The following is an 18333-nucleotide window of genomic DNA, read 5'->3' as shown; positions in this document are numbered from 1 at the left end:
ACATGCACAAAAAGGTGCATTTTTGTGTGTGCACATATATGCGCAGTTTTGCAATCACCATTTTATTTCTCAAAAAAATGGCAACTGCGAAGCTTGACAAGGCCACCAAGGTGAGTGCAGGCCATTCGCCGAGCGTGAGCAATGGGCAGGCAGGGGCTCAGGGAGCAGGGCTCGGGGGTGCAGGCAGGGGTGGTTCTGCTAGATTCCTGGACTGAATCAGGCACCCGCGCCATCCCTACCCATTCCCTCTATACTATAGGTAAAAAGGAAAGCAGGCAAAATATATACTGACCCTGTCCAGATATACATTGGGGAAGGGTGGTTACGCTAACCATGGTGCCTGGTGGTTACTGCTAACCACTGTGAGTGCCACTGCCAGGCATGCAGCTAACCAAGTTCCACAGTATGGTTAGACTAACCATTCTCTAACCACCCTCCCTCATGCAGGAACCCACAGTCCTCCACATGGGAGGTGAGGCATTCCAGCAGCCCACTTGGCTGCTCGGTGCTGGCAGCAGCCACGTCATGTGTTGCTGGGCAGATATCAGCCAAAGGAAATCTGCTGGTGGCAGGGACGTACCACCACCATTTCCCACTGCTCTCTGCCCCTCTCAGCAGATCCCCAATCCCAGTTGGAAGGCATGCCCTTCGTGGGAGAAGGAGCATGCCCATCGCGGCTGCAGGCTTGCAGCCCAGGGCACAGGTGGGCATGAGCCAGAGCTCTACAGGAGCTTCTCTGCTAGCATGGATGGGGATCAGCAGCTGTGTCTCAACCATAGAGATCTGCCACTCAAGCTAGACTGGCTATTCCTACTTTGGCCATTCTTGCCATGGAGCTCTATGGCTGCAAATTAACCACAGAGTCATGCTAAGCCATGGCAGAGCCCACTAACCATCTTGCAGCAAGTGGTTAGTGAGCGTAATTAGTCTGTGGTTAATAAACCACCATGGTTGGGTCAGATCCCTGTTCAGACATCACACTAAGCCACCATGGTTAGCTCAAAACCCTGAACCATCATGACTTAGCGTGACATCTGAACAGGGTCGTTGTGAGATAAAGAGATGCAAAACCTGTTTGTAAGAATGATAGAGTGTAAATAATAATAACCTATTTAGTTATAAATTATCATGGCTTAATGGTCAGATATGCACCATTGTTCTGATAAGACATGCAAATGTTTCAATGGGAAACTTGATTTAAATCAGCCATTTGCATTGATTTACCTGTGTGGTAAGGTGCAAAGTGAGTCCTGACCAACAACAAAATATCTTTGCCAGGTTCATTGAGTAATACATTTGGGAAATACTTTGAGGGCTGGATCCCAATAGATTCTTTTGAAAACTTCATTCATTGGAGTGGGAGATGTATGCCCATCTCAGAATTTCCCAGATGGAAATTAAAATTAAACAGATGCATTACAAACAGGGTAAATAAGACAAATTAATTAGAGGGTTAATCAAACCATCACAGAACGTGTACCATAGAGGGAATCATTTATTGTTTAATCAATAAAGGTGAACAATACAATGGGGCATTAACTCCTCACAACTAGACAGAGAGAGGAGAGAAGAACAGATGTCAGCTGAGATGTTTTGAAAAGTACATCAGGTTGCATATATCGCAAAGATGAAGTGACAAGGGGAAAATATAATGAACCCTAAACACAGACCTCCAATTGTGGGTCCATTCCAATGACTCCGTGACAAATCATTTATGGGGAAGTAAACTTATTGAAAGAGTCAGGGCCTGCCGTTGTCTAATATTTATTCAGGCCTCCATCTGTTATGTAGTGCAGAGACTATCATTTTATCTATCTGGTTCAACCTGACTGTTGTGTATTGCGCAACTATGGCCAAACCTGGAATTTAATATTGCATCAGTTAGTGTTGGGGGAATCCATAAAAGAAAGGGTTTGGGTGCCAGTAGGGATAGGCAAGGATTATGCTTCAGTTTTTGATAGGGATGGCAAAGAATTCCGCCACAGACTCCAATGAGGCTGAATTCTTTAGAATCCAGCCCCACAGAGACCATGGCGGAACGGAGCACTCCCCTCCACCACCCCGCAAACTTCTCCCCAGATGGACCCTAACTGCCGTCAGCTGGTCCGGTCCGTCCGCTGCTGTCTGCTGCCCTGGTCTGCGGCTGCAAATGGCGTCTGGCATAGCGGACACCATTTGTGTCCCTGCTTTAGCCGTGATAGGCTACGTAAATCTTTACATAGCCTATCACGGCAAAGAGCAGGGACACAAATGGCGTCTGCTATGCCATTTGCGTTGCTACTCTTTTCATGATAGGCTACATAAATATTTACATAGCCTATCATGGCTAAAGCAGAGACGCAACTGAGGGAAACTTGTGAAAAGGAAGTTGAAAGGGGGAGTCAGGAGGGTTCCCTTCAAAATGCTTGGAGGTTACTCAAAACCACAATAATAGAAGCTCAGTTAAAATGTATACCACTGGTTAGGAAAGGTAGCACCAAGTCCAAGAGGTCACTGGCATGGTTAACTAGTAGTATCAAGGAAGCTATTAGAGAAAAGAGGGCTTTCTTCAGAAAATGGAAGTCTTGGCCAAGGAAGAAAAACACAAGGGAGGAAAACACAAGCTTGCACAAAGGTGATGCAAGCAGACAATAAGAGATGCAAAAAAAAAAAAAAGCATTTTGAAGAACATATCAATAACAATATCAAGGCCAACAATAAAGAATTCTTTAAATATATCAGAAGTAGGAAACCAGTTAAAGAGGCAGTTGGACCACTGGATGACAAGGGAGCTGAAGGAGAAGCTGAATGAATTCTTTCCATAGGTCTCCACTTCAGAAGAAATAGGACAGATACCTGTGCCTGAACTGATGTTTTCAGGAAGGGAGTCTGAGGAACTGAGGTAAATATTAGTGACAAAAGATGTAGTTCTCAACCTTATTGATACATTGAAAGCAAATAAATCACCAGGCCCAGATGATCTCTATCCTAGAGTTCTCAAAGAACTCAGATATGAAATTGTGGATCTTCTAACCAAAATATGCAACATGTCCCTAAGATCAACCTCTGTAACAGAGGGCTGGAAAATGGCCAATGTAGCACCAATTTTTTTTAAAGGGATCCGGGGGGGGGGGGTGTCAAGCCAGTCAGCTTAACTTCTGTTCTGCATAAATTGGTTGAAAGCATTATTAAAGACAAAATTAGTAAGCATATAGAAGGGCAAGCCCTGATGAAAAAGAACCAACATGGCTTTTGCAAAGGTAAGTCCTGTCTCACTAACCTTTTAGAGTTCTTTGAGAGTGTCAGTAGACGTGTAGACAGGGGTGATCCAATAGACATTGTTTACTTGGGCTTCCAAAAGGCTTTTGACAAAGTCCCTCACCAAAGACTCCTGAGCAAACTTAGCAGTCATGGAATAAGAGGGCAGGTCCTCTTATGGATCAGTAACTGGTTAATGAACAGAAAGCAGAGAGTAGGAATAAATGGTAAATTCTCCCAATGGAGGGAAGTAAATAGTGGGGTCCTGTAGGGAACTGTATTGGGATCAATGCTTTTCAACTTGTTCATAAATGATCTGGAATTAGGAGGGAGCAGTGCAGTGGCCAAGTTTGCCGATGATACCAAATTCTTTAGGGTGGTTAAAACAAAAAGGGACTGTGAAAAGCTCCAAAAGGATCTCTCTAAACTCAGAGAATGGGCATCCAAATGGCAAATGCAGTTCAACGTTAGCAAGTGTAAAGTGAAAGTGATGCAAGCTGGGGCAAAGAATCCCAACTTCAGGTATAACCTGATGGGATCTGAGCTAGCGGTGACTGACCAAGAAAGAGTTCTTGGGGTTGTGGTGGACAGCTCGATGAAAATGTCAACCCAGTCTGTGGCCACTGAAAAAAAAAGGCAAACTCCATGTTGGGCTTAATTAGAAAAGCAACTGAGAATAAAACTGCCAATATCATACTGCCTTTATACAAGTCTATGGTGCAACCACACTTGGAATACTATGTACAGTTCTGGTCATCATAGTGAAAACAAGATATTGTAGAGCTGGAAAAAATGCAGAAAAGGGCAACTAAAATGATCAAGGGGCTGGAGCAACTCCCCCATGAGGGAAGGGTTCAACAGCTTGGAAAAAAGGAGGGTAAGGGGAGACATGACAGAGATGTACAAAACTATGCATGGTGTGGAGAATGTGGATAGGGAAACTTTTTTCTCCCTCTCACATTATACTAGAACTCAAGGTCATCCCATGTAGCTGGTTGGTGGGAGATTCAGGACAGTTAAAAGGAAGTACTTCTTCACACAGCACATAGTTAAACTATGGAATTTGCTGCTACAAGATGTAGTGATGGCCACCAACTTGCATGGCTTTAAATGGGGGTTAGACAAATTCCTGGAGGAGAAGTCTATCAAGAGCTACTAGGCTTGAGGGCTATGTGCCGCCTCCTGTAACAGAGGCGGTATGCTTACGTACACCAGTTGCTGGGGAACATGGGTGGGAGGAGAGCTGTTGAACTCATGTCCTCCTTGTGGTTTCCTGGTCAGCAGCACTTTGGCCACTGTGCGAACAGAATGCTGGACTAGATGGACTTTTGGTCTGATCCTGCATGGCTCTTCTTATGTTCTTAAGCCTGAATACAGCTGTAAAAATGTATAGCAGCATCCAGGGAACCTGCAAACCATAGGAAATTTAATACAGGGCCAGAAGCCTTCCCAAAGAGAGCTTTCCTTTCCACCTTTCCCTTTTCTAAATTTAGGGAACAATCTTATGTGTTGCGCCCTCATGGGATGGAAGTCTCCAGACTTGGGGGCTTCTGTGTATCCAGTGCCTTGCCTGGCAGAAGCCAGCAGGGCAGGAGGGGTGGCAGAGGTGATCTTTGCCTCTTCAAAGAGTTTTTCGCTAGGCAGGCTTTTCTGCCTGTCTGGTGATGGTGTTTCGGAGGAGGAGGGAAGGAGGCTGGAATAGGCTCAGAATAGCTCATGTCCTGGCCTCTCCAGTCTCCCCTCCACCCAGCCCACCGAAACACCCCCTTTCCCCTCTCTCTAAATTCAAGTGTCCATCCTCGGAGGCCAGCCAGTGCCACTCTTCCTTGCTGGCTACGAGGGGGTGAGGGAGGGTGTCAGATCTTCGACCCCCCCCTTCTGAGGTCAGAGCGCTGTCTCCAGCCTTGGAGGGGGAATCCCCACTGTCCTATGGTCCCTCAAACAATGTATAAGGGGCATAGCATTGCTTCCTTACTGAGTTAGGGGGTGGGGTGACGAGGGTTCTTGGTGATCATTGTGGTAAGCCTCAGACATCATATTAATTTCAAGGGGGACACTAAGCAAAAAGGCTAACAGACATGTTAAAATGCTCCCCACCACCAACCTGGTGCATACCATCTGAATTCAAGGTTGCTATGCAAACAAGGAGTGTTGTTTCGTTGAACAAGAGGTCTGGCCACAGTTATCAGTGACCTGCAGGTATTTGATCCACATTTAGCATATGAAAGGTCTGCCTCTTTCCCTCTGAGGCAGGACTGTATGTTGTGGCTTTTGGAAAGCTGCCCATGCTTCAGAAGATGCTCCCTGAATAACAGGGCATCGATGTTGAGAGATATCCAGGTAATCTCTGACTCCATTGATCTTCCTGAGAAAGAGGATCCCTGGGATCAATGCTCTGTGAACAAAAGGAGTGAAGCGAAAAGCCCCGTTAAATGAGTTTGATTTTAATAAGAGGATGAGGGAGTTAATTAAAGCTCGGTCTGCAAGCTAAACTAGGATGAGAGTTCTTTGGGGTTTTTCTTGTTGCTGGGCTCCAGCTGTTGCTCATTTTCAAGCCAACAGCAGGAGCCAAAGCAATGCAATTTGCCAGTTTTTATGCAGGCAAGAGCTTCTGTTGATGTGCTGGGGTGTTTTTATATACTACTCTATAATGCAACGCCAGTTGTCAAAGTTCTGAACAAGGATACAGGCGTGAACCCCTCCCTCCTCCCAGATCAAATCTGCAAATGGTAGAATGATTCCACATACCACAGACTGTGGGCAAGACGTAGTTCATGGGCCACACGCAGTCCCCTTTGCCCTTCTGTACGACCCCACTGGCCCGTGCCACCACCAAATTTGCTGTGGGGGCAAAACCGTTGGTGGTTTGCGGCTGAAATTTGGCAATGTGGCAGCAGAAGGTTTAAAATAAAGAGAACTAGGCCCCTTTCTGCCACCGCACCACAGAATTTTGGCGGTAACCGTAAAGCGCCGATTTTTTCCTGCCACTGCACTGCTGAATTTGGGTGGTGAATTTGGTGGTGAGGCAGCAGCATGCAGGGGTACAGCCCCATGGGTTCTGAGGTGGTAAAATTGGCCTCCATACCCCTGTACGTTGCCCACCCCTGTTCTAAATGTTCTCAAAGGCTCCAAGCCTCCTCCCAAAGTGAATGTGAGCAGTTGCCGAGGATCATGGGAGGTCTTCCCCAATGCCACCTTTTCTTGTGTGCCACCTTGATTTGGATCAGCAGGCAAAGAATAGGTCTCCCCTTCTCCTCCCTGCAGCCCCATCCCAATCAACAGGGGGTAGAGCTAGAGATGAGCTGAATTTTTTTTTTCCCCCTGACCCCTCAACCTTGTCACTCCATCTGCAAGCTGAACAATTGCAGGCTGTTTTGGGCAATGGAGGGGAATGCAAATAGTGGTGAAGTTTTTTCCCCGACTTATTGCTGGTAGCATTGACTTCAGCTCTGAGTACCCTCCCCTCCCCACCTCTTCCGACAAAGATCCTTGTGTCCCATCACAAGGAGCAATCAAATTGGAAGCAGCAGCCATGGAGAAAAAGGTAAGTGGGATGGGATGGTTTCACAGAACCATCTTCCCCCCTCTGCCCCCTCCCCAAGCTGCCCAAATTTAAGCTGGAAAAGTGCCATTGAGAACTTTCAGCGTTGTCACGGTCAGACCAGTTCCTGGTGAAGCTTTGATTGGCGGTGGCGTCTCCTCCCCGCAGGGGTGCTGGGCCCATGATGATGGTCTGACCCTGGACCTCTTTGGAATCTAAAGGATTCCTAAATGCTCTGGGGGATTTTCCAGTTTACACAGCTGGTTCCAGTGGAGGCTGGTGGCTCCATTATCACTCTGGGTTTTAGTCAGAACCAGCCAGAACAATGAAGGAACTGTCTAAGGTGCTGAACGCATTTTGAGGATAGGGTTCGGTACCTTGGATAGCTCCTTTGGGGTTATGACTGGTTCTGACTGAAACCCAGAGTGGATTCACCTCCCCATGGCATCAGAGTCACCAGCCTCCACTGGCAGGTGCTGCAGCCCTGGTTTTGCTATGGAATATTGAGATGGAAATGGCTATGGACATGACTGTTTCCAAGCATCTTCTCCTGGGTTGTACAGCCTAGTCAGCACCTTGGCTTACTAGAGACCTGGAGGCAATAAACCAAGCAGTATGATGGTTAGAATACATGGACGGCATTACTTTCACAGCAGCTGAGTGAACACAAATAAGAGTACATTATTGTACCTATTTGTGGCAGTGAGGATGTAAAAGACATCTCACATCTCCACCACCATTGCATCCTCGGGTAGCCATCCAGGACAGCTTTTTCAAGTGGTGTTACACTTACATCTAGTCCCTAGGAGGGATATGCTGGAGTTTTCAAAGCCTGTGGTGACAACTTTGCCAGACATTTTGAGGGCAAAGCCGTTTGTATTCATTGTGATGGCAGATGCCATCCCTGCTACAGTTCCAGCACAAGTGTCCAGAGCACTGCCTGGTCTGGGTTTCTGGGATCAGTTTCAGTTGTTATAGCTTGAGGATATGGACAAGTTGCTTGGAGGAGTCTGACCACCCATCTGTACTCTTGAGCCTTGCCTGTATTGGTTTCTTATATTGAGCCAAAGTTGACCAACTGGGAGGGTTCAGGAGGTTATCAATACCTCTTTGAGAGAGGAAGTATTCCCAGCTGCCCTGAAATGAATAGGCCATTGGAGGACCACGTCTTAAGAAAGCCTCACAGGACCCAGAATATTAAAATAACTATCACCTGGTCAACTGTATGTATGTATGTATGTATGTATGTATTTGATTTCTCTACCATCCAGTAGCCAAAGATCTAGCCAAAATGTTAACTCTGGGCAAGTTGCTCAAGAGGGTGGTAATGATCCAGGTTCAGGTGATGGAGTAAGATGAATTATCTAGACCCAGTTCAATTCAGGTATAGGTGGGTTGGCATTGAAACAGCCTTGGTTGCCCTGATGGATGACCTCCACCAGAAGAGAGTCATCCTGAGGCACCCTGGGGCAACCAGTTGTGGATCCTTATATTTAAGTTTGACTCTGTGGGGAGACACTCCAGACTATGTCCCTACCTCTTCAGTTACAAACACTTCAGTCCACACTCACCCAGGGGTGAGGAAACTTTACCTCCATGCTCTGTGGCATGGTGGCTCAGACCATGGTGCTCACCACTTGTGTTTGCAATTTGAGCTAGAAAGGGTTGGAATGCTAGGAAGGAAGGGAGGAAGGGAGGAAGGAAGGAAGGAAGGAAGGAAGGAAGGAAGGAAGGAAGGAAGGAAGGAAGAGGTGCCAGGGCCTTTCAGAATCAGCACAACCTCTTCTAATGTCAGGAATAAGTCTAAGCACCTTGAGATGTCTGACAGCTCCGATTCTGAATCAGAGTTGGAGCAGTAGCTAGATCAGAGGCTGGGGGAGGTAAAACTGGAAGAGAGTCTTCCCAAGACCTTGACCAACAGATGACCCAGACTGAGTCCCTGTCCCCTCCCTCCACCGTGAGAATGCAAGTTTCTGAGGAGGAGGGGGGAGGAGGAGGAGGAGCATGACTTGGAAGACATTAGGGCATGATGCAAAGCAAAGCAGGAAAAGTTAGGGGCAGGGCTCAGACTAGGGGTGGACGAAAGTCACTTACCTGTCGTTGAAGGCCGTTCACGGTGGGGGGAGGTGCTTCGCTGCTCCCCCCGCGAAGTTCAGGACGGGGGGGGAGGCTTCCCGCCTCGCCCGGCCGAAATTCAGGCCGGGGGGGAGGCTTCCCGCCTCGCCCGGCCAAAATTCAGGCCGGGGAGGAGGCGCCTCGCCTCGCCCGGCCGCGAACGTGAAAGTAAAAAAAAAAAAACGCCACCTGATAGGCTACGTGACGATTCACGTAGCCTATCACGGCTAGATCTGCAAAGTCAGCCGTGATAGGCTACGTCAATCGTCACGTAGCCTATCACGGGTGACTTTAAAAAAAAAAAAGCGCGTACGCGAATGGCGGCCCCCATAGGGAGCCGCCATTCCCGTTCCTTATTTAGTCGCTGTAGTCTACGTAAATGTTTACATAGACTACGGCGAAAATAAGGGCAACGCAAATAGCATTGCCCTTATTTTCGCCGTAGTCTACGTAAACATTTACGTAGACTACAGCGACCAAATAAGGAACGGGAATGGCGGCTCCCTATGGGGGCCGCCATTATCCGTACACTCTTTTTTTTTTAAGTCACCCGTGATAGGCTACGTGATGATTGTCGTAGCCTATCACGGCTGACTTTGCAAATCTAGCCATGATAGGCTACGTGAATCGTCACGTAGCCTATCAGGGGACGTTTTTTTTCTTTTTTCTTTTATTGCAATGGCGGCGGCGGCAGCCGGTCAAAAGACCGGCTGCCGCTCCCACCCCGCTCGAACACCCGCCGAACCGCCGGCCGGACCCACCGCCGGGAGGGACATTCGGCGAAGGTAAGTCCCGTCCCGGGGGGGGGTGCGGGGGGTGGGGAGGGAGCCACACTAAGGGAGGGGCATAACTGCGAAGCTAGCTTGGCTGGGAGGTTCATACTAGGGTTGGCGGAGAATTTCTCCCCGAAACTTCGGGGGGCCGAGCGCCAACGTGTTCGGCCCACCAAACAAGTTTCGGGGAGAAATCCTCCGCACCCCCCCGCCCCCCGCACCCCCCCCGGGATGGGACTTACCTTCGCCGAATGTCCCTCCCGGCGGCGGGTCCGGCCGGCGGTTCGGCGGGTGTTCGAGCGGGGTGGGAGCGGCAGCCGGTCTTTTGACCGGCTGCCGCCGCCGCCATTGCAATAAAAGAAAAAAGAAAAACAAGTCCCCTGATAGGCTACGTGACGATTCACGTAGCCTATTACGGCTAGATTTGCAAAGTCAGCCGTGATAGGCTACGACAATCGTCACGTAGCCTATCACGGGTGACTTTAAAAAAAAAAAAAAAAGTGTGTATGGATAATGGCGGCCCCCATAGGGAGCCGCCATTCCCGTTCCTTATTTGGTCGCTGTAGTCTACATAAATGTTTACGTAGACTACGGCGAAAATAAGGGCAACGCTATTTTTTTTTTAACTTTTTTTTTTTAACTTTCGCGTTCGCGGCCGGGCGAGGCGGGAAGCCTCCTCCCCGGCCTGAATTTCGGCCGGGCCGAGGCGGGAAGCCTCCCCCCCGGCCTGAATTTCGGCCAGGCGAGGCGGGAAGCCTCCCCCCCCGGCCTGAACTTCGCGGGGGGAGCAGCGAAGCGCTTCCCCCCCACCGCGAACAAGCTTCGAGAAAACGTAAGTGACTTTCGTCCACCCCTAGTTCATACTCCAAACTGCCAGCAACTTTCTCTCCCTCTGGTTCATCTGCTCTGCATAGAGATTGTTGATTAGTTGTTTAGAACCTGGGGGCAGCCTGAGAGTTTCCCTTGCATCTACATTTGTAGAGAGACTAGGCTCTAACACAATAAAGTCTCATTAGCCTGAAGCTTTGTCTATTGTAGTGTTGATTGCAAAGGGAAAGGACGATCCAGTTCTGACATCTAATTGGGGAGCTCCCGATGGGAAACAGGTAGATATGGGAGCCTGGGAGAGACATGGTAGACTTGGAGCTACATGCTCTGCAGGGAGAGCCTAGGACCCATGCCCTGCCACCTGATGGAAAGACTGTCAGAGGCAGAGAAGGTATAGCTGTGGAAGCCCTTAAGCGAGGGATGTAGAACCTTCTACAGCCTGAAGGCTGAATTCTATTTCAGAGAAGCTCTAGGAGGCTGCACATCAGTGGTGGGTAGGTCCAAAAGCAAAAGGCAGTAGGACCAAAATGCCAGCATTGTTTAGCTTGAAGCTCTTTCTGTAAATAAGAGCACAATCCTATCGAGAGGGACATCAGCCTCCGAACTCGGAGGTTGACACCTATCCAGCGCAGTTCAGGCAGAGCACGAAGGGGGTGCTCTCCTTTGTGCTCTGCCCACCCTGCATTCTTGGCTAGACATGCCGCAAGGGAAAAACTGGAGGCTAAAATTTCAGGATCCCTGGTATTGGGTACCTAGGCACGCCTACTTTAAACAGCTTCAGTTTGGCCCTGATGTGTTAGGTGAGGTTCCTTTGGGGATTAAGACCAGAGCGTTCACATTCACCCAAATTTACTTAAATTCAACACATAAAGACTAAAAAAATGACATAAGCTAAATGTATTTTAAAAAGATAAAAGATAAAAAGATTTTAACCAGCGCAAACCTTCCATGCAGCAAAGCAAAGATAAAAAGTAATACTCACACTTCTAGCAGCTCTGTTTGGTTACCATTCATACAAGTTCCATTACCAGTAAAAGGGACCCTCTCCTCAAAGAGAAACCCCGATCCCTTCTGTGTCCAAACTTAAAATACCCCTCTATTTTGATGTCCTCCCCTCTAATACACATTCCAAAAATCATTTTTTCCATTGGACCACGTCACTTCATATGTGTGTTTTCGTGATGCTTTCCCCAGCAATTCCTTCCTATTTCTGATGTGTCATGTTTACCCTGAAAATGCCTCAGTTTCCCTTTCCTGTGGTCAAATAACTCCTTCCCCTTTTCCTAAAACCAGCTGGAACCAGTTCTGTTCTTCACCCTCCAAATATCCTGTAATAACCTTCTTACTTAAAGCCACCTCATCCTTACAGCTGTATGCAATCAGATGACGCTGCATACATGATGTCAAGTAAACCTCTTATCTCATTACCCCTCTCAGTACTAGCAAGCATCTGACATACCCCCTTTCCCTATTTGCCCAGTTGCATCCTATCCATTAAACTTACAAACACAACCCTGTAAAGATACTCTCCCCTTGATACACACATTGTTGTTGTTCAGTTGTTAAGTCGTGTCCGACTCTTCATGACCCTATGGACCATAGCACGCCAGGCCTTCCTGTCCTGCGCTCTCTCCCGGAATGTGCTCAAGTTCATATTCATTGCATCGGTGATGCTATCTAGCCATCTCATCCACTGCCGTCCCCTTCTCCTTTTGCCTTCAGTCTTTCCCAGCATCAGGGTCTTTTCCAGAGAGTTTTCTCTTCTCATTAGGTGGCCAAAATATTTGACCTTCAGCTTCAGTATCTGTCCTTCCAATGAGCTCTCAGGGTTGATTTCCTTTAGGATTGACTGATTTGATCTCCTTGCAGTCCAGGGGACTCATAAGAGTCTTCTCCAGCACCACAGTTTGAAAGCATCAATTCTTCGGCGCTCAGCCTTCCTTATAATCCAGCTCTCACAGCCATATGTTGCTACTGGGAAAACCATAGCTTTGATTATACGAACCTTTGTCGCAAGGTGATGTCTCTGCTTCTTACTATGCTGTCCAGGTTTGCCATAGCTTTCCTCCCAAGGAGCAAGCTTCTTTTAATTTCATGGCTACAGTCACCGTCTGCGGTGATCTTGGAGCCCAAGAAAATAAAATCTGTCACTGCTTCCATTTCTTCCCCTTCTATATGCCAGGAAGTGATGGGGCCAGATGCCATGATCTTAGTTTTTTTAATGTTGAGTTTCAAACCAGCTTTTGCACTCTCCACTTTCACCCTCAACAAGAGGCTCTTTAGATCCTCTTCGCTTTCTGCCATTAGGGTGGTATCATCTGCGTATCTGAGGTTGTTGATAATTCTTCCGGCAATCTTAATTCCAACATGTGATTCATCCAAACCGGTGTTTCTCATGATGTACTCTGCATATAAATTACATAAGCAGGGTGACAATATGCACCCTTGTCATACTCCTTTCCCAATTTTGAACCAATCGGTTGTTCCACGTCCAGTTCTTACTGTTGCTTCTTGACCCTCGTACAGGTTTCTCAGGAGACAGGTAAGGTGGTCTGGTACTCCCATCTCTTTAAGAATTTGCCACAGTTTGTTGTGATCCACACAATCAAAGGCTTTAGCGTAGTCAATGAAGCAGAAACAGATGTTTTTCTGGAATTCTCTTGCTTTCTCCATGATCCAGCGAATGTTGGCGATTTGACCTCTAGTTCCTCTGCCTCTTCGAAACCCAGCTTGTACTTCCGGTAGTTCTCGGTTCACATGCTGTTGAAGCCTAGCTTGTAGGATTTTGAGCATAACCTTGCTGGCATGTGAAATGAGCGCAATTGTATGGTAGTTTGAACACTCTTTGGCATTGCCCTTCTTTGGAATTGGAATGTAAACTGACCTTTTCCAGTCTTGTGGCCACTGTTGAGTGTTCCACATTTGTTGGCATATTGAGTGCAGCACTTTAACAGCATCATCTTTTAGGATTTTAAATAGCTCAGCTGGAAGACTGTCCTCTCTGCTAGCTTTGTTGTTAGTAATGCTTCCTAAGGCCCACTTGACTTCACTCTCTAGGATGTCTGGCTCAAGTTCAGTGACTGCACTATCATGGCTATCAAGGACATTCAGATCTTTCCTGTATAGTTCTTCTGTGTACTCTTTCCACCTCTTCTTAATCTCATCTGCTTCCGTTAGGTCCCTGACTTCTTTGTCCTTTATCATGCCCGTCTTTGCACAAAACGTTCCTTTGAGATCTCCGATTTTCTTGAAGAGATCTCTAGTCTTTCCCATTCTATTGTTTTCCTCGATTTCTTTGCATTGTTCATTTAAGAAGGCCTTCTTGTCTCTCCTTGCTATTCTCTGGAACTCTGCATTCAGTTGGATATATCTTCCCCTTTCTCCCTTGCTTTTCTCTTCCCTTCTTTCCTCAGCTACTTGTAAAGCCTCATCAGACAGCCACTTGGCTTTCTTGCATTTCTTTTTCTTTGGGATGGATTGAGTTGCTGCCTCCTGAACAATGTTACGGACCTCCGTCCATAGTTCCACAGGCACTCTGTCTATCAGGTCTAATCCCTTAAATCTATTCCTCACCTCCACTGTATATTCAGAAGGGATATGATTTAGGTCATACCTGAATGGTTTAGTGGTTTTCCCTACGTTCTTCAATTTAAGCCAAAATTTTGCAACAAGAAGCTCATGATATGAGCCACAGTCAGCTCCAGGTCTTGTTTTTACTGACTGTATAGAGCTTCTCCATCTTTGGCTGCAAAGGACATAATCAGTCTGATTTCGTTGTTGATCATCTGGTGGTATCCATGTGTAGAGTTGCCTCTTGTGCTGTTGGAAAAGAGTGTTTGCTATGATCAGCGTGTTCTCTTGGCAAAACTCTATTAGCCTTTGTCCTGCTTCATTTTGTATACCAAGGCCATGCTTGCCTGTTATCCTGGTGATTTCTTGACTTCCTGCTTTAGCATTCCAATCCCCTATGATGAAGAGGACATCTTTTTTTAGTGTTAGTTCTAGAAGGTGTTGTAGGTCTTCATAGAACCAATCAACCTCAGCTTCTTCGGCCTCAGTGGTTGGGGCATAGACTTGAATTACTGTGATGTTGAATGGTTTGCCTTGGATTCGTACTGAGATCATTATGTCGTTTTTGAGATTGTACCCCAGTACTGCTTTTTTTTTTCCCACCCTTTTGTTGACTATGAGTGCTACTCCATTTCTTCTAAGGGATTCTTGCCCACAAGGGATTCTTGCCCTTCACCTGAATTAAATTTGCCCATGCCTGTCCATTTTAGTTCGCTGATTCCCAAGATGTCGATGTTCAATCTTGCCATCTCATGTCTGACCACCTCCAGCTTACCTTGATTCATTGATCCTGCATTCCAGGTTCCTAAACAATATTGTTCTTTACAGCATCAGATTTTCTTTTCACCACCAGACACACCCACAGCTGAGTGTCCTTTCGGCTTTGGCCCAACCACTTCACTCTTTCTGGCGCTACTTGGAAATTCCCTCTGCTCTTCCCCAGTAGTATATTGGACATCTTCCGACCTGAGGGGCTCATCTCCCGGCGTCATATCTTTGAGCATTGTGATACGTTCCATGGGGTTTTCTTGGCAAGAATACTGGAGTGGGTTGCCATTTCCTTCTCCAGTGGACCACATTTTGTCAGAACTCTCCACCATGACCTCTCTGTCTTGGGTGGCTCTGCACGGCATAGCTTATGGCTTCACTGAGTTACACAAGCCCCTTCACCACAACAAGGCAGTGATCCATGAAGGGGTGATACACACATACCGCCCCCAAAAAAATCATTTCTGCACAATTTTGCGATTTTGTGCATCTAGCCAGGGCTTCAGAGAGGAGGCAGGAAGGACCTAGAGACCCCACAGGAAGCTTCCATGGCCTCCTCCCTTCCCTGCCCCCTTTTCATCCCCTTTTCACCCTCTCCACACTCCAGTTTACAAGCACCGAGAGAGGAAGCCACCACAGTTCTCCCAGCATGGGCTACGAGCAGGAGAGGGAGGGCGGGGAAAGTGGTTTCCTGGCTTCAAGCTCAGTGCACTGTCTACAAGCTCGAAGCTAGTAACCGAAAACTCCTATGGCCCTCTAGACAGTGTCTAGCAGCCATAGGATTTCTCTCTAAGCTAGGAAACCACTACATGATCAGTGGTCAGTGGAAGGGGGTGTGTCCAGTTAGGGAACCATGGAGGGCCAGATTGGGACCGCAAGCAGGCCAGATTTGGCCCATGGGCCTGAAGTTCAACACCCTTGCCTTAGGCCTTCTTCTGTGGTTTCACTCACAGCGGCCCCACTACCAATATCGTTGGTTTTTTTCCAATTAGCTCAGCTGGATAGGAGGTTTTACAAATTATGAATAGGCAGGAATTTAAAAAAGGAAAACAAATGCCCTTCCGCTAATGTCTTGATTTTGCTTTATCTCCAATGAAAGCCAACCAAGAAAGGAAAGGGGTTATTAATTGTTTGGGTGTTTGATTAATTAAAGAGGATTAAAAAGTTGGTTTGACCTAAAGGGCCACTGATCATTATCGCTTGTTGTCTGTCCCAATGTAAATGGAGTTAAGTTGGCAGATTAGCTTGCAGCATCCCAAACTGCAACCAATATTGCCTGCCAATGTCCCCTGAAATGTCAGAGGTACTAACATTTGAAAGCAATTAACACTGACATTTGGTGGAGAAATAGGGTGGTACTTGTAATCCAGACAGAAATTCACTGGGCTTCGTTGAATTTTCAAGGAGGGAAGAGAGAGGCCAGATCAGGAGAAACAGATAGAATGAGGCATGGTTGTCATAGTGTGAGCCAGTGTCTCTAACATGGCAAGGCCACTTGCTCAGGAAGAGACAAGATCTTTCTTCAACCTCCACCCCCTAAGTTGACCATTATGGATTTGTATCCAGGTTGAACCATCCTCCAGACAGAGCAGCATTTGACAGTGCAGCCAGGCATACACATCAGACGTCCAGAAGTCCTGTATCTTTAAGGGATGACCAACCTCTGTACTCTCAGGAGGTACTCTATTCTCCAGAAAGTGGTCTTTGGGTCAGAAGAAGTGTATTTTGTTACAGGCAGTGACCACCTCACAAGAGCTTAGGCTCCATATCAGACATTCTCTTCCCATACAGAGGAGGGATCATAGCTTACTGGTAGAGCACAAGCCCTGTATGCAGAAGATCCCAGGTTCAATTCCTGGCATCTCCACTTAAAAGAAGCAGGTGACAGATTATATGGAAGATCTCTGCTTAAGACCCTAGAAAGCCACTGCCAGTCAGAGGAGACAATACTGGGATAAGTGGACAAATAGCCTGGCCTAGTAAAAGGCAGCGTCCTATGTTCCATATGACCCCAACATTTATATGAACAGAAGTTATTATTGCTGAAGCACAGGAAGAATTAAACTAGGCCATGAATAATTTTTGTGGTGGCATATGAATTGTGAGGGACATGTTTGCCAGGAACCCCTTCCTTCTATTTCTTGCAGGCTTCTGGGACTGTCTCCAAAGACACTTGCTTCACTGAGAAGTTTTGAGGAGGAAAGAGGGCAACAGTGAAGTGTGTGCATGTTTGTGAGAAAAAGAGGGAGGGTTATAATCAGGAAAAAATGTTATTTCTAGACTGTGGTGGAAGTTCCAACAAGGCTTTTTTCGGCAACACTTGTGGGAGCTGGAAGGGGGGAGAAAAAGTGGGGAGGAAAAACAATCAACGTTCTTCAGGGGCAGAAAAATGTCTTAAGGTGCAATCCTATGCATGTCTGCACAGAAAAACGTCCTGCAACTCCCAGCATTCCCCAGCATGGGGGAATCCTGAACATGCATAGGATTGCACCCTTACCAATTTGGGGGCAGCAGGCATGTTTTGGATTGTTGGCAGGAAAACTGGAAGAATATAATGAATCTACCTCTTGAACATTACGATTGCATGGGTAAAAGAAACATGTGGTTAAAGTTTGTTTCAAGGCAATTAATCTGTACAATTTTAGGCAATCAAGGGTCATGGTATGCTGAGTCAGTGGCTTGGACTGTTTCTCACCAGGCAAGTGCTGTGACTTTGCAGACCAGATTAAGTCCCTCATTTCCACACCCCCTTACTTCCCTAAGGCAATCTAGATGCCCTGCCAGCGTTTATCAAAAGGTGTGAGAGTACTAGATCGCAGGACGCTTTGTTCTGTATGCCAGCATCTAAACAGTTTCCTGCAGAGCTCAATTGTGCTCACAAATGCATATAATAAGTTCAGATTTCATAAATGAAGCTGGACAGTTCTGTTGCTAAGATAGAATGACTTCATAGATTTTCAGCACCGGGCCCTACAATTCTCTATTAAAATGAAGATAATTAAATCCTCAGGAGAGATGTCAATTGCAAATTATCAATTCATCCGTCAAGAAGCAAATGAAAAAGGGTCAACACTGCAATTAAGCAGCGTTATTTGTACCAGAGTATCAGCATTCTCAGTGCAATGCATGTGAAATCAAGTAAATATGTGTTTTACTCAACACATTTCCTCTTCATTCAGCTGCAGCTATGTACCTATATACTTAAAGCAATTATGGCTAATTTTTAAAACTATGATATAGGGTTTATTATGGGGCAGCTGCGACTCAGTCAACAAAGTCAGAAAGAATCTCAAAGCAAGATTCTCTATTAGTTTTAGAGGTGCTTTTGAAATTCTCCTTCTTGAATGTCTCCCCAGATTCAGAGTTCTGAATTAGGCTGGTCTTGTCTCCAAATGATGCATTAGGCATTCTTGCAGTGGCCTAGTGCATCATTAATTAGCTGGTCTTGTCTCCAAATTATGCACTAGGCATTCTTGCAGTGGCCTAGTGCATCATCAGGGC

This window comes from Heloderma suspectum, chromosome 1 (genome assembly GCF_057233095.1).
Source record: "Heloderma suspectum isolate Gila_16-S chromosome 1, 16-S_ref, whole genome shotgun sequence".
Taxonomy (NCBI): domain Eukaryota; kingdom Metazoa; phylum Chordata; class Lepidosauria; order Squamata; family Helodermatidae; genus Heloderma; species Heloderma suspectum.
Note: the sequence above shows the minus strand (reverse complement) of the source record.